Below are 17,689 nucleotides of genomic sequence, written 5' to 3'. Positions count from 1 at the left end.
TGTATACTGAGAGGAGTGTGTGGTGAGAGACGGGGTCAAATCCAAGAGGAGTGGCGTCAGTTGACGAACCTAGGGAGAGGTTATATCCGAACACTTGTGGAGGAGGACACAGGCTAGGCTAACACTTAGAGGGTGTAAAGTGGGATTGTAAGAGTGTGTGAGTTGTAGAGTTTTCGGTAAACTAGAAAATCGTATTGTGAGGTGTAAACGTTATTCGGGTGATCGTAGAAAACCCGGTTGTGATAGTGGAGATCTCCTCGAGGTGAGGAGCGGAGACGTAGGTCAAGTGGTTAGACCAAACTCCGTGATCATATCATTTGTTTGTGATTACATTGGCGTACTTATTTTCATGCTTATATCTTATATCGCCATTGTGTATTGCTCATTATTTATTTAACCCATTATCTAGTTTAGTTTGTTTACCCTTGTGTCATTTGTATATCCTTGCATATATCTTATAGTATATCTCATTGCTAGGATATATTCATTTGTTCATTTTACTTATCCTAGCTCATATATATTGTTGTACTTCATACTTGCTAGGATAAATTATTAATTAATTTTATTTAGCATAAAATTAGATTAGATTAGCATAAGACCCTAATCACCCCCCCCCCCCTCTAGGGTCACCCCAACCCCCCCCCCCCCCCTCTAGGGTCTAACAGTTACATGTGAAATAGGTTTAATAATTCATATGCTAGCCTGATTCAAACGGTAATCGATAAAGGCGTATCAAATCCATTGATGGCTGAGGGTTTGCCAAAAATCCTGTGAGCATCCTACGAGGGATGATTAAGTTTATGTATTCAAAATCATAGCACTAAAAGAATTTACTCTTTTAGCATAACGTTACATGTGGAATGGATTTAAACAATCTGCATGCTAGCCCGATTCAAACGATAATCAGTAAAGGCTCATCAAACCCGTTGATGGTTGAGGGTTTGCCAAAAATCCTATGAGTATTATGCTTATTTGTTCTAAACAGAATGAGTAATCATAATAAGGTATAAAAGTCACTAACGCATCAGCTTTGCTAGTTGGTCTCAGGATTTGAATAGGCGAGCTAACCTCAACTCCAGCCGAAATTTCTGTAACCCCAGAGAAGAAGGCTTGAAAACTCTATTCCTATGGTTTTGAAAAAAGTTTCAAACTCAAGGAGGTGGACAAAGATGACCCAAGAGGACACAGGTTTTGGACTTAAATAGATTCAGTCCGATACCAACATTGTAGACAATTGTACCTGTCTAGCTCACGCAAGGCAAAAGAAACTATCTCGCACAAAGAGCTTCTCTGGAGTACGTCCAATACATTCTCAGCACACCTGCGACACTCCGATGAGTATAAGAGTATAAACTGTGTTCACACTAGTTAACACGTTACGATGAAAATCAACGTCGGTCAACGTGTTATGATGAAGGTCAACGCCGATCAACGCGTAGCCATGAGCCAATGCTAGTCAACGTATTGTGATGAAAGTCAATGTCGGTCAACGCCTTACGATGAAAGTCAACACTAGTCAATGAGTTATGATGGAAGTTAACGTCGGTCAACGTATTGTAATGGAAGTCAACTCCGGTCAATGTGTTGTGATGAAAATCAACATCGATCAACGCGTTGCGATGTTAATCGATGCATTAACAATTTTCACCGAAACAAGGCTCAGATCAATTCCAGGTCAAAGGATAATCCCAACGGGTTCAATCGTGATTCAGATACAAATCCCTGACAAAGATAATCAGTTCGACGTTAAGCTAATTTAGAAACCAACACACTAGTTTCAGTTTAAGATTTTGACAATGGTCAGACGATAAACGCAGTACTAAAAGAATTTTAGCAATTCGATAAAATACTGAATAGACTGGGAACTGAAGAAGTCAAGAACTAAAGCCAGTTATAGGTCCTTCTATGCCAATCTCCTTGACAAAATACTAAAGAGATTGAAGGTTGGGCCTATCACATCTAAAATATTTAGTCTCTTCTATAAAAGAACGAGGCTGAAACACTTTACAGGGAATATCTATAGGTGTCAAAAATTACCTATAGGTTCTCGTACGTAACTCAAGATGGAAAAAAGATGATAAACATCATTATCCAAGTCAACAAGGATTATCTAATGCCATGAGGAAGCTAACAAGTGCATGAAGTGAGTTGACGAAACATACGAGTCAACGGGACGGCAAAATAGCGAAGAAACGACTCGATCGGGAGTTCCATTTCACCCACGAAAGATGAAGCGCAGCTCATGTCTCATTCACTCCGTGTATGTTTCGCCTAAGGGAGGTTGTAGATCTCTTCTCCGTCTTTCTAATGCGTTTTGAATCACATCATTCTGAGATTGGACGGGAGAATTAGAGGTAAAACAATCGAAACATGCCAACGACATCTCGGCCCAAGGGCAAGACACCATTGGTGTCTCATGCCCATAAAAGCTATTTTTTGCTTGTTAACTACCAGGAAACCTATTTTTCAATAAGATTTTAAGATTTCTTGATTCCACAGCCTCTCCAACTGATTTGAGACTATCTTTGAACGTGGTTAAGTGGTTATAACTAAGAATAAGATCAAATTATTCATTCTTATCCGAAAATAGAGCTTCTTGTGATGCCCCAGGATTCATGTAAGACTGCAGTCTAAGGTAAAACCCAAAGTTTTAAACCTACCAACCTCCAACACCATGCTACGACACGTTTCACCATCACAGTTACTATCTCTCTAGTAAAGTCAACAAAAGGTAAAGGTACAAAACAAGAAAATAATAGAAATAGTACAAGATCAGATATGCAAAAAATTAGTGTAAGAATAATCAATAAATGAGCTCAACTAAAATGGAATAAAAATATCTCTAAGTTAGAAATAAATCTCAACACGATGAGTCAAATGTAATCTCACTAAGGCACTCAGCCTCTACAAAATAAAATACCAATCTAGAGTCTAAAAATAAATAACTAAATGTGGAGTTCTGAGATAACTATAAATATATTAATATCTAGATGGAATCTAAGATGCAATCCTATCAACCTACGACTCTCCGTGCGTCGGACTCGCTGCCTGAAAGGGGGAAAACAACGAGTGTTAAAGCGCTAGCGAGATCATCTCCACCGCTCCTAAGGGGAAGGGGTAGGAGTATATAAGAAAATAGATTCAGTACATATTAGTCTAAAATTATTCATATAACTCTAAATAGAGATTGGTATTTAGAAATCTACAACACAGGAATTAGTACGTCGAGTGAAATAATCTAAATAAGGAAACCCTCATGTATATACCATAACTCAAATTGTGAATCCCTAAATACCAAATTCCAATTCTATGAATAAAAATAGCACTCAAAAGAAATACTCCAAACCTCAACCATATAGAAACAATGTCACATCTCGAAGTACCCTTGAGTAGTAGCGCAATAATAAGAGAATATCACCCAACTCTTAATCACCATGCGCCATATCATGTATGCTATATATCAAAGGATGTACCCTGCTCATGGGTAATCTAACATGGGAGAAAAACTATTACTGTAAATATATATGTGTGCATCTCCACGTGTAATTAGCGATACTCTTGTAAGGTTCTTACTCAATCGCTCTGTGGCAATAGGTTTTATCTCCCTATTCCGGCTACATGAATTAACAATACTTTTGTAAGGTTCGCACATTTACATGTGGGTTCAACTTCTTCCTCAATCGTTCTACGGTAATAGGTTTTATCTCCCTATTTCTGGATATGCTTCCAGATGATCGTATAATGGTGAATAGGCACATCAGCCCAACCCGAAAAACACACCGATCATCTTCGAGTATTTGGTACCGCTAAGGTCACATTATGGGAAAACAACCAAATATTCCTAGTGTGGTACAGCTGAGGTCTTATTACGGGATAAACAACCATACTGAGCATCTATAACTGATAAAAAACTTTTTCATAGGTTAATTCGTTATCATCAACCCAACGTGTATCAACTATCTCAATAATACATGTTAAATCCGAGTGTACGTACATGGTATACGTGTCCATATCTGTTGTTCACCAATATCTCAGGTGTTAAACAACTCCTAAACCTCATCATACAACATTACAAGGTCGAGAAACTCTCTCAAAAACATCAACGTGGGTCAAAAACATGCATAGGCTAACTGCCAGACTGGCGGTCGACCGCATACATGTGGCGGTCAACCGAATCGCAAACCAGAAGCTTCCTAGGCCTTTGTCTGGCACGCGGTCGACCAAACCCAATATTTTCAAAAAATATGTAGGTTTCTGCACAGTTGTGTTCGTGTCTTGTTCTTGTGATTTAAACTTGTTTAATATAATATGAAACTTGCATGAAACATTGAAAACAACAGATTAACATCTCTGGGAACAATTTCAACATATAAAACATGATTATATGCATAATAAATCATATTTAAACACTCAATCATGCACGAAACCTCAAAATGAAGAACAAATCATCTAAATTTAGATAAACAACGTTAATCATTTTTAGATCTTAAAACACTTCTGTAAATTCGTTCTTAATCTCTTTAACATGAAAAGACAAAGTCTTTATATATATAATATAAAATATCTACATTTTATACACAAATTAATCAATTAGGCTCTATAAAGGTTATTAAAAACTCTTTAAAAACATTTTAAAACAGGGAGAGGGATTAACAGAGATGAAAGTCTTGATCTAAATCATGAGAGATGAAGTTTCAAAGCCGATCTCCAAGTTGTAAACCCAAAACAATCCGAAATCCTACTCAAAAGCCCTCAAATCTTTCTCAAAAATCAAATTAGGGTTTAGGGGGAGTTTGGTGACTGCTAGGGTTTCAAACTACTAAAAAACTCATGAATAATTGATATATATATGTCAGGGAAAACGAACATGGGCCTTCAAAACCCAAAACCAAGTCCAAACAGGAAAAACAACATGCAGGTATCACGGTCGACCGTGGCGGTCGACCGGACTACTGTCGACCGAACTACGATCGACCGGACTAGAATTTTCCAGCTCCTCGAGATTTTTCTTTGTGCGTGTTTTTGATTCACCTCTTTCTCATTTACTGACTTGTTTAGACTCAAAACACTTGTTAGTATACTCATACACCATGAAATGATATTTATCATAATAAATATCTACTTATTATAATTAATCATACATTAATTATATTATCACAAATTTTTAGGATTTTACATTCACCCCCCCCCCCCGCATCTCAGAGATTAATAATACGAGAAAATCACTAAGAGAGGATAATCCAGACAATGAAACCCTCTCGTACACATCTTGTACCATTAATCCACAGATTTGAAATATAAGCAATATTTAAACTTAACAATCTAAAATGCATGCACTCTCACTTAATCCCTAATTAGACAGAACTAGTACGTCAGGCAAAAAATCCAAACAAGAAACCCCCAATATATATACCATATATTCTGAATGATTAAGAGCTAAGTGTTGAGTGACCCATTCTAGCGTTAAATATAAATGTGACTAAACAACATATATAATCATAACTACCAATGCATATAAGCATATTTAAATATCGACATCTTACCTGCTAAAACAGGTATGGGTAGTCGCGACGTACATCCTCCTCGTGCTCCTAAGAAATCTCTTCGGCTCTTTGCCGGTTCCACTAAACTTTCACCAATGGAATGACTTTATTTCTAAGCTTTTTATTCTCTCTAATAAGAATGCATAGCAGAATCTCTATGGTAGTCAAATCATCCTGGATCTTGATCTCTGGTGCATTAATCACCCTCTGCTGCTCCTCATCACGTAAATGCTTCTTGAGCATCAAAATATGAAAGACATCGTGTACACTCGACATCGATGCTGGAAGATCTAATCTATAGGAAACAGCTCCAATACGCTCAATAATTCTGAAGGGACCAACATATCTCAGGGCAAGTTTTCCTCGTCTACCAAATCACTGAATGCCCTTCATCGGTGATACTTTCAACATGACTAAGTCTCCGACCTGAAACTCTAGTGGTCATCGCCGCTGATCCGCATAGCTCTTTTGCCGACTCTATGTGGCAAAAATACGCTCTCTAATCAATGTCACCTTCTTTGTGGTCTGCCTAACAGGCTCCGGCCCAAGCAATAGGCTATCCTCTTGCTCTGCCTAACATATGTGCGATCTGCAAGGCCTCCTGTATAATACTTCATACGGTGTCATCCTGATAGTAGCTTGATAACTATTATTATATACAAATTCAATCAATGGGATGTGGTCCTCCTAGCTACCATGAAAATCTATCATACATGCTCGCAGCATATCCTCTATCACCTTATTCACCCTCTCTATCTGACCATCTGTCCGGGGGTGGAAGATAATACTGAATGATAGCTAGCTGCTGAAAGCATCCTAAAAACTCCTCCAGAAGTGGGATGTGAAGACTAAGCCTCGATCTGATACGATTATCTCTAGGACTCCATGTAATCGAACGATCTCCTGGTTGAAAATTCTCGCATATGTATCCACCTTATAAGTCATCCTCACAGGTAAGAAGTGCACTGACTTCGTCAACCAGTCTACTATCACCCAAATAGAATTATTTCTTTTCTTTGATTTAGGCAACCCTATAATGAAATCCATGAAAATATCTACCCACTTCTACTCGGGAACGGGTAAAGGCTATAGGATACCTGTAGATCTCTGATGTTCTGCCTTAACTTGCTGGTAGATAAAAAACTTAGCCACATACTCTGTAATCTCTCTGCACATGCCACTCCACCAGAAATGCCTCTTCAGGTTCTTATATATTTTCACCGTGCCTGGATGCACCTCATCAAATAGATCTCTCTTAAGCTATAGATTGTTTGGCATAACTAATCGGCTCTTCATCCAAATGCCTCCATCTGCTCCAATAGTCAAATCAGCCTTGGGTTCCTTAGAAATCTCCCCCTTATGGGTTTGAATCCAAGAGTCCTCTAACTGAGCTTCAACCACTTTATCGCTCCAAGATGGTTACACTAATAAAGCTCCTAAGAAAGCACTACTCCCCTTAATCTCTAGCCTAAAATCATAGTGGCTGAGGGTATAAAGATCTTGATGTAATGAACACCTCAAAGCTGCAAGCCCACAACGACGCTTCCTACTCAATGCATCTGCTACCATGTTCACCTTTCCCGGATGGTACTATATAGCAAACTCATAAACCTTAATAAACTCTACTCATCGCCGCTACCTCTGGTTGAGTTCTTTCTGTGAAAAGAGATAATTTAAGCTCTGGTGATCTGTGAATAACTCAAACTACACTCCATACAAATAATGTCTCCACACCTTTAGTACAAAGACCACTGCTGCTAGCTCCAAGTCGTGTGTGAGATAATTCTGCTCATGAGTCCTCAACTGTCTCAAAATATATGACACAACTCTTTGGGTCTGGATCAAAACACCTCCAAGACACAATAATGATGCATCAGTGTAGACAACAAAAGTCTTATCACTGCTGGGAATAATCAGCACTGGCACTGAAATCAACTTAGCCTTTAATGTCTCAAAGGCCTCCTAGCACTCTGTGCCCTAAATAAACTGTACACCCTTCTTAGTAAGGCGTGTAAGTGGCATCAGGATCTTCAGCAAATCTTGAATGAATTTTTTTTTAATAGCTGTTTGTTGGAAATTTGCAGTAAAAAGACAATGAAAGAAAATTTGACTTGTATTCCTCTCAAAATCAATTACAATTTGGATTCCGATTACAAAAGAGAGGAGAATGAATTTGATTCTCCCCTTTGTTTAATTCTGGGTTCTTCACGGTGGCGATGAGATGCCTCCCTCGAATGCTCGCGTCGAGTTTGCTTCTCGTTGACGATCCGAACGTCTTGATTCACTGGAACGTGATTTTCTCCTCACGATTTGACGCTGTGGAGAACTTGCGTGGCAAGTTTGAAAATTACTCTTGACGAGTTGATAACTCTGAACGAGTTTTAGAAGAACTCGTAGAGCAAATTTTGAACTCTGATCGAGTTGATTACTCTGAACGAGTTTTAGAAGAACTTGCAGAGGAAGTTTTGAACTCTGATTGAGTTGATAACTCTGAACGAGTTTGAACTCTTGAAAAAGAGTTGATTTGAACCGAAAGTTGGTTATAAGTCAAGGCCAAATAATTTCAAAGGCTTCAATTAAAACCCTTCCAAAATGATTCAAGATCTCCTTCAAGTCGTTGATCTCCAAAGCTCTCTGTTGCTGCCAAGTCCCAGATCCAAAATATGCCAGCCTTTTGACCGGATCTCCCTTTGTTGGTGAGAAAAAATTCGATCCGAAGCTAGCCCAAAGATCTCTTCTTTGCTGCCCAAAAAGAAGGATCTGAACTTAGTTGAGTTTCCCACTATTTATAGGGGATTAAGGGTGATACCTACCCCCTTAATCTGCTCCTCAATGGACTGAGTGGGGGTGTAACCGCCCCCTCATAAACAGCTCCCTAAATCCTGGGGAAAACGGTTTTGAAACCGTTCTATTAGTGCTTTGAACGAGTCAAAACGCTAAAAACAGCGTTCTGGGCCCGAACTGTGCGTTTCTGGACCTGAAACGCAGAGTTAGGCCTGAAAACGCACATTTGGGCCTGTTTAAAGGCTGAAAACGCACAGGTCGTGGTGTTTTGGAGATAAACTCTGTGTTTTAGGCTGAAAACGCAGAGTTGGGCCTGTTTAAAGGCTTTCGTGCTGTTTTGGAGATTAACTCTGCGTTTAAGGCTGAAAACGCAGAGTTGGGCCTGTTTAAAGGCTGAAAACGCACAGTTCGTGCTGTTTTGGAAATTAACTCCGCGTTTTGATGTCGAAAACGCTGGTTTGCCCTGTGTGTTTTGGCTCTGTAATGTAGAGGCAAACCTTAGGCAGGCTTGGCGAGCTTCAGGCTAAGTCCAATGTTCTGACGAAGTCCGGTCTTGCAGACGGACTTCAAAACATGGACCTCAGAACATAATTTGCTGCGAAGAACAGGTCATAACTTTCAAACCGTAAGTCGGAATTAGACGAATTATATATGAAAATCGGCTATCTCGACGAGACGGGGCCATCCGAACCGAGCAAAAGGCTTCGGTTCGCTTCCTCCGTTTTGCCAAATTCCTTACGGTTTGGGAGATATCTGCATTTTAATATGAAGAGACCGTTAATTTGTAGTCTCTTTTGCTAGAGCTTTGCACAGATCGTCCTCTTGTAATCTTCGTCTTGGCTCCTTGAAAATATGAGAGTCGTCAGATTGTAACTCCCGATGTTGATTCTGTTGAATTAGAGCTTTCATTAGTTGTTGTGAAGGTCGTCAGATTGTAACCTTCTACGTGAAAGTCCTCAAATTGTAGCCTTCTGGAAGTCGTCAGATTATAACTTCCATCATCGGTGTTTGATGAGGGATTAACTATCTATTGTGATTTTTAGACAGCCTACAGAACCCCCTCCAAAGTTTTCGAAAGTTCGCGGTTGACTGGGACGAATTTTCGGAATACTTTGGATCTCAACTCTGATCTTGGAGCTGTTGATTCCTTGTCACAAAGGAGTTGTTCTCTGCACTCGCTTCGAAAGCAGCTTGGTTGAACGGATTTTCCATGCAGGACCTGTGTGAAGGTATGTGCCATAATCCTGCTTCTGGAATGTGGGGGTGGACCCTGCATTTTGAACTTGAGATGCGGGTTTCACCGTTGCATGTTGAATTTGGAACACAGGTGTGACCTCGGCGTTTGGTTTTTTGCATCGCGGGTCAACATTTTGACTTAAGACATGGAAGTGGCTTCCGTGCATTTTTGACTAAGTCTTTGAGACTTGTCTTTGGCGCATCTGTTTTAAGTCTCGACTCACATCTATTAAGCTGATGGGCCTGCAAATGTGCGTAGGATTTTTGGCAAACCCTCAGCCATCAACGGATTTGATAAGCCTTTACCGATTACCGTTTGAGTCGGGCTAGCATGTGAATTATCTAGGTCCGTTCCACATGTAACGTTGTGCTAAGAGAATGAACTCTCTTAGTCTTGATGCTATGATTTTGAATACATAGACTTTGTCATTTTGACGGGAAAAGACTAACCGGCAACGCGTGTTAGGCGTAGACTTATCTCTATTTAGGGATCAAGATAAAGTCCCCCATGCGTGTGAGGCATGGATTTTGATGTCCTTTTCACGGTAAAAGACTAACCGGCAACGCGTGTTAGGCGTAGACTTATCTCTATTTAGGGATCAAGATAAAGTCCCCCATGCGTGTGAGGCATGGATTTTGATGTCCTTTTCACGGTAAAAGACTAACCGGCAACGTGTGTTAGACATTGACTTATCCCTACTTAGGATTCAGGATAAAATTCCCCATGCGTGTAAGGCATGGATTTTGGCGTTATTAATAACGACCTGCTACGATATTGAATACGTAGGCTTTTGCTATTATTACGGGAATAGGCTACCCGGCAGCATGTGTTAGATGCAGACTTATCTCTAATTAGGGATCGAGATAAAGTCCCCCATGCGTGAAGGCATGGATTTTTGGTGTCATTTCTTCCTGTGTAGCTTGAAACACCGAAAGAATTAACAAGTTCATTGGGGGGTTGACTGTTAGAGGTGTTATGTTAACATAACAGTATTTTATGGACCTATCGCTCTATTGAAGAGAGTCGATAAGTTGATTTGGTCGTCAGAGGTGTGGTGTTAACTTGACGAGTTTGTGGACCTATCGCTCCATTGAAGAGAGTCGATAAGCGGATTTTGTCAGAGGTGTAGTGTTAACGTGACAAGAAAGATATTGCTATGGAAGCAATTTTGAGAACTTATCGCTCAATTGGAGAGAGTCGATAAGTTGATTTGGTCGTCAGAGGTGTGGTGTTAACGTTAACGTGATAGGATTTGTGTTGCGATTGGAGCAACTTTGGGGACTTATCATCCTATTGACGAGGATTGATAAGTGGGTTTTGTCAGAGGTGTATTGTTAACGTGACAAGATTTGTGTTGCGATTGGAGCAACTTTGGGGACTTATCATCCTATTGACGAGGATTGATAAGTGGGTTTTGTCAGAGGTGTATTGTTACCGTGACAAGAATTTGTGTTGCGATTGGAGCAACTTTGGGGACTTATCATTCTATTGACGAGAATTGATAAGTGGGTTTTGTCAGAGGTGTATTGTTAACGTGACAAAAATTTGTGTTGCGATTGGAGCAACTTTGGGGACTTATCATCCTATTGACGAGGATTGATAAGTGGGTTTTGTCAGAGGTGTAGTATTAACGTGACAGGATTTGTGTTGCAATTGGAGCAACTTTGGGGACTTATCATCCTATTGACGAGGATTGATAAGTGGGTTTTGTCAGAGGTGTATTGTTAACGTGACAAGAATTTGGAGTGATGCAAACTGAATGCATACTCTGTGGGGATGATGATCGTCAGAAGTGTAATGTTAACTCGACGATGTGAAAGATTCGTTACTCTTAATCCAGTGGATTCCAAGTAATCAACCCCCAGTCTTGATAAAGACTTAGCAGGGGAATAAAAAAAGAGGTAGACAAGGCACATCACCTAGTGGAGCACTATCCATGAAGTCGGAATAGAGGCACATCACCTGGTAGGCCATTATCTAATGAGTTTGACTATCAGAGGTAACTGTTAACGTGATAGTTGGTGGACCCGCCATCCTACTGAAGAGGATTGACTTCAGTGGCCGTAGTATCTTTCCCTTCTGACTGGGAAGAGTGAGCCTGGTCCAGTTGCTCAGGAGAAGATTAGGCTTGGTCTGATTGCTCGGGCTGATCCTGCCTACTTGGTTCTTCAGCTTTGATCCTGGCAATGATTTTTTGAGCATGCTCGCCTTGAGAGATTAGCTGTCTCCAGGAACGGCATTCTGCAACTCCTATTCGAGCTAGGAGGTCGGTTTGCAAGTTGTGTCGACAGGTTTGTACTAGGGTAGACTGTGTCATACCTGTCGGACAACGCAAAGCCATATTTCGAAACCTTTTGACGAAGGTTTTGACTGGTTCCCTCTTCTTCTGCTTAGTAGAGAGAAGGGTATGGATGGAGACTTCTGTATCCTCTTCAAAGAATCTTGACAGGAAGAGTCTCTCTAGATCCGCCCACTTTTGGATACAGCCCGTTTGCAGTTTGAACCATTCAAAGGCAATTCCCTTGTGGGTACCAATGAACAATCGAACCAGTATGGCGTCGTTTGATATCATATTTCCAGTCTGTGACTTGAAATGATAAATATGTTGGTTCGGTAATCCCGTGCCGTCAAAAATTTGTAGCGTCGGGACCTCGAACTTTGGAGGATAAGGGGCTGCATCCCATTCGGCAGGATAGGGTCTGATAACTCCCTCATCTTGGAGCTCGCTTCTATTAGCAATAGCTTTGAGGCGGGCTTCCAATTCTTCCATTTTGGCAGACTGAAGATTCTGCTCGTTCTCAGTCTCTCTTCCTTCATCAGAGGAAGATTCCAGGTTGTGGGCTTCTTGGTCAGAAGCTGTATCATCAACCACTTTTCCCTTCCCTTTGCTCGTGTGAGGTCGGGATGAAGACGCTTTTCCTCTCCGGGAAGATTCCTGCCTAAGCAGTGAATCTGTCTCCTGAGATTTGGCCTTGTCTGCGACGATTTGAGTCAACATGGCCATGAGTTCATTGATGGCCTCCTGCTGAGATTTGAGCATGGCCTCCTGTTCATCAAGTCTCTTTGAAAGGTCTTCCGAATGTTCTGCCATGTGGACGAAGCTCTCATGCCCAACGAAAGAGCTTGATGATTGGGACTCCGCAATGGCTGAGTGTTCGTCATCGGAATTAGTTCCTCTGGCTAAACTCCGATAGTTGATAGGAGGAATGGCTCTTGTTCGAGTCCGAGTACGTTGGTAGATTCCTTCAAACTCGTTAATGATTTCTCTAACGCTTGGAGAATGATCTGTCTCTGACTCGTCAGAACTAAGGGTTGATGATCTCCCTTTACCAACCATGTTAGAAGTGACTTCAAGGTATTCATCCTCTAAAGTCTTCTTCCTATGAGGATGTCGTCGATTATTGAGCAAAACGATGTTCGTCGGTCGGTTGAACATCGACAGCAATTCCCGCAAGTCAGAGACTTGGGATGAACCTCTCACGGAGCGTGAGGGTAAAGATGGAACCCCCTGTCCATTAAAGGATGAGACTGGCTCCTGGTGAACATGGATCTTGAGTCCACGTTGATCTTTTTGAACACGACAAATCTCATCGTGTTCTGAAGAAGAAACACGAGGGTCGTGTTCTGTTTTACTAACGCTAGACCGAAGTCTGCGTTTTGTTGATGAAACGCACCTTTGCCGGTTGCGTTTTTGTTGGTTAACGCAGTTTGTAAGTCTGCGTTTTGGATCTTGAACGCACTCCTGAGAGTTGCGTTTTGGTTCTGAAACGCACTCCTGAGAGTTGCATTCCGCCAAATCAACGCAGTTTTGAAGGCTGCGTTTTGATTGCACAACGCACCACTGAGGGCTGCGTTTGGCATAAACTGAGCCCACTCCTTTAGAGGTAGGGCTGCTCGAGTAATCTCGGCGACTAAAGGAGAGGGTTTCCTTTGGCATAGGAGCAACCTTTGGAGCTTTAGTCTCCTTGGCACCTCTCACAGAGCGTGAGGGTAGAGATGGAACCCCCTGTCCGTTAAAGGATGGGACTGGTTCTTGGTAAACATGAATTTTAAATCCATGTTGATCATTTTGAACACGACGAATCACATCGTGTTCCAAAGAAGGAACACGATGGTCGTGTTTAGCTTGATTAACGCAAGACCAAAGTCTGCGTTTTGCTAGTGAAACGCAGTCCTGCGATCTGCGTTCGGATTCAGAAACGCACTCCTGAGAGTTGCGTTCAGTTTGTGAAACGCACTCCTGAGAGTTGCGTTTTGGTTCTGGAACGCACTCTTGAGAGTTGCATTCAGCCAGATCAATGCAGGTTTGATGTCTGCGTTTAAATTTTGGAACGTACTCCTGAGAGTTGCGTTTTAGTTCTGGGACGCACTCCTGAGAGTTGCGTTCAGCCAGATCAACGCAGTTTTGAGGTCTACGTTCTGATATTGGAACGCGCCTCTGAAGGCTGCGTTCTATCTGGGAAATGCACCCCTGAGGGTTGCGTCTAGCTTGGCCTATGCAGAGCTCATGTTGAGGCTCGCAAACGCGGAGTGTGCATTGATTGGAAGATCGGCTTTGGAGTCGTGCCGAAGTCGAGTCTTCTCCTTTAGGGAGGGGACTGTATGAACAGTGCAACCCCCATAGGGTATAGTCTTTAGATGAGTTGGCCACAACTGGAGCTTTAGTCTCCTCAGAAACTTTGTGGATCTTGCGCATTGTTTGCTTCTTTTATACAAAAAAAAAAGAAAAAAAAAAGAAATGAAATTGAGAAAAAAAAAAGATGAATAAAATGTCATCTTTATGGTGTATGTAATTGCGGGTGTCGATGTTTGTTGGAAATTTGTAGTAAAAAGACAATGAAAGAAAATTTGACTTGTATTCCTCTCAAAATCAATTACAATTTGGATTCCGATTACAAAAGAGAGGAGAATGAATTTGATTCTCCCCTTTGTTTAATTCTGGGTTCTTCACGGTGGCGATGAGATGCCTCCCTCGAATGCTCGCGTCGAGTTTGCTTCTCGTTGACGATCCGAACGTCTTGATTCACTGGAACGTGATTTTCTCCTCACGATTTGACGCTGTGGAGAACTTACGTGGCAAGTTTGAAAATTACTCTTGACGAGTTGATAACTCTGAACGAGTTTTAGAAGAACTCGTAGAGCAAATTTTGAACTCTAATCGAGTTGATAACTCTGAACGAGTTTTAGAAGAACTTGCAGAGCAAGTTTTGAACTCTGATCGAGTTGATAACTCTGAACGAGTTTGAACTCTTGAAAAAGAGTTGATTTGAACCGAAAGTCGGTTATAAGCCAAGGCCAAATAATTTCAAAGGCTTCAATTAAAAGCCTTCCAAAATGATTCAAGATCTCCTTCAAGTCGTTGATCTCCAAAGCTCTCTGTTGCTGCCAAGTCCCAGATCCAAAATATGCCAGCCTTTTGACCGAATCTCCCTTTGTTGGTGAGAAAAAATTCGATCCGAAGCTAGCCCAAAGATCTCTTCTTTGCTGCCCAAAAAGAAGGATCTGAACTCAGTTGAGTTTTCCACTATTTATAGGGGATTAAGGGTGATACCTACCCCCTTAATCTGCTCCTCAATGGACTGAGTGGGGGTGTAACCGCCCCCTCATAAACAGCTCCCTAAATTGTTGGGAAAACGGTTTTGAAATTGTTCTATTAGTGCTTTGAACGAGTCAAAACGCTGAAAACATCGTTCTGGGCCCGAACTGTGCGTTTCTGGACCTGAAACGCAGAGTTAGGCCTGAAAACGCACATTTGGGCCTGTTTAAAGGCTGAAAACGCACAGGTCGTGCTGTTTTGGAGATAAACTCTGTGTTTTAAGAGTTGGGCGCAGAGTTGGGCTGAAAACGCACAGTTCGTGCTGTTTTGGAGATTAACTCTGCGTTTAAGGCTGAAAACGCAGAGTTGGGCCTGTTTAAAGGCTGAAAACGCACAGTTTGTGCTGTTTTGGAGATTAACTATGTGTTTAAGGCTGAAAACGCAGAGTTGGGCCTGTTTAAAGGCTGAAAACGCACAGTTCGTGCTGTTTTGGAGATTAACTCTGCGTTTAAGGCTGAAAACGCAGAGTTGGGCCAGTTTAAAGGTTGAAAACGCACAGTTCGTGATGTTTTGGAAATTAACTCCGCGTTTTGATGTCGAAAACGCTGGTTTGCCCTGTGTGTTTTGGCTCTGTAATGTAGAGGCAAACCTTAGGCAGGCTTGGCGAGCTTCAGGCTAAGTCCAATGTTCTGACGAAGTCCGGTCTTGCAGACGGACTTCAAAACATAACTTGCTGCGAAGAACAGGTCATAACTTTCAAACCGTACGTCGGAATTGGACGAATTATATATGAAAATCGGCTATCTCGACGAGATGGATCCATCCGAACTGAGCCAAAGGCTTCGGTTCGCTTCCTCCGTTTTGCCAAATTCCTTACGGTTTGGGAGATATCTGCATTTTAATATGAAGAGACCGTTAATTTGTAGTCTCTTTTGCTAGAGCTTTGCACAGATCGTCCTCTTGTAATCTTCGTCTTAGCTCCTTGAAAATATGAGAGTCGTCAGATTGTAACTCCCGATGTTGATTGTGAAGGCTGTTGAATTGGGACTTTCATTAGTTGTTGTGAAGGTCGTCAGATTGTAACCTTCTATGTGAAAGTCCTCAAATTATAGCCTTCTGGAAGTCGTCAGATTGTAACTTCCATCATTGGTGTTTGATGGGGGATTAACTATCTATTGTGATTTTTAGACAGCCTACAATAGCCCACCAGACCTAAGAAGCTACGAATCTTGGTACGGTTTTTGGCAGCTCCCAATCAAGAACAGCCTCTACTTTAGCCGGATCTACTACAATGCCCTCCCGGTTGATAACATGGCCCAAAAATCTAACCTCCGATAACTAGAATTTACACTTGCTAAATTTAGCATATAACTGGTGCTCCCGCAAAGTCTGTAATGCTAACCGCAAATGCTGCTCGTGCTTAGCCTCTGACCTTGAATAAATAAGAATATCATTAATGAAAACTGTCACGAACTAGTCCAAGTATGGACGGAAAACTCGATTCATCAAATCCATGAATACTGCATGTGCATTGGTCAGCCCAAATGGCATGACAAGAAACTCAAAAGACCTATATCAAGGTAGAAATGCGGTCTTAGGAATATCCATCTCCTGAACCCATAACTGATGATAACTGAAATGAAGATCTATCTTTGAGAAACACCACGCCCCCTACAACTGGTCGAACAAGTCATCAATCCTCGATAGTGGGTACCTGTTCTGGATAGTGACCTTATTTAACTCGCGATAATCGATGCACAATCGTATACTCTCGTCCTTCTTCTTCACAAAAAGAACCGGTGTTCCCCACAAAGAATGACTCCGGTGAATGAATCCCTGAGACAACAACTCATCTAACTGGATCTGGAGCTCCCTCATCTTAGCAGGCGCCATATGGTAAGGAGCTCAGGAAATCGGCGTGGTACCTGGCTGCAACTCTATGTAAATCTCGACCTCTCTCAATGGAGGTAAACCTAGAGTGTCCTAAAAGACATCCTGATACTCTGAGACCACTCGCTTCTTACTCAAATATGCGCCCCGATCTCGCAACATCGCCTCCGAGACGTATGCTAGAAATGACTCCGCAAATTGGTTGCCTCTGGAGATCGATACCACCAACTCAGATACATCACAAGCTCACAAGCTGACTCTCTTCGCAAAACAGTTGACACTCACATGGTAGGAAGATAGCCAATCCATACCAAGGATAACATCAAACTCAGATATATACAATACAATCAAGTCAATCATGAACTCAGAATTGTCCTAGCTGACGACACATCTTCTACAAACACTCTCTAAAAGAGACATCTCTCCTAAAAGAGTAGATACAGATAGCAAAATATCTAAAGGTTGCGCTACAAGCTGCAGTCTAACCATAAAATCATAGGAGATGAAAGAATGTGAAGCGCCAGAATCAAAAAGAATATGTGCTTGAAAGGAGTTCAAAAGGAACGTACCTTCCATCACTGCCCCACTCACGCCATGATCATGAGGAACAACTGCATATACTCTATCAGTAGCCGAAGGCTGCTGCGTTGCATCACCAGGAACGTAGGGGACTATCTGTCCCTGTTGGATCTCCTAAAT

Source organism: Asparagus officinalis, chromosome 2, assembly GCF_001876935.1.
Source record: "Asparagus officinalis chromosome 2, Aspof.V1, whole genome shotgun sequence".
Classification (NCBI taxonomy): Eukaryota; Viridiplantae; Streptophyta; class Magnoliopsida; order Asparagales; family Asparagaceae; genus Asparagus; species Asparagus officinalis.
This window is presented reverse-complemented; position numbering follows the sequence as displayed.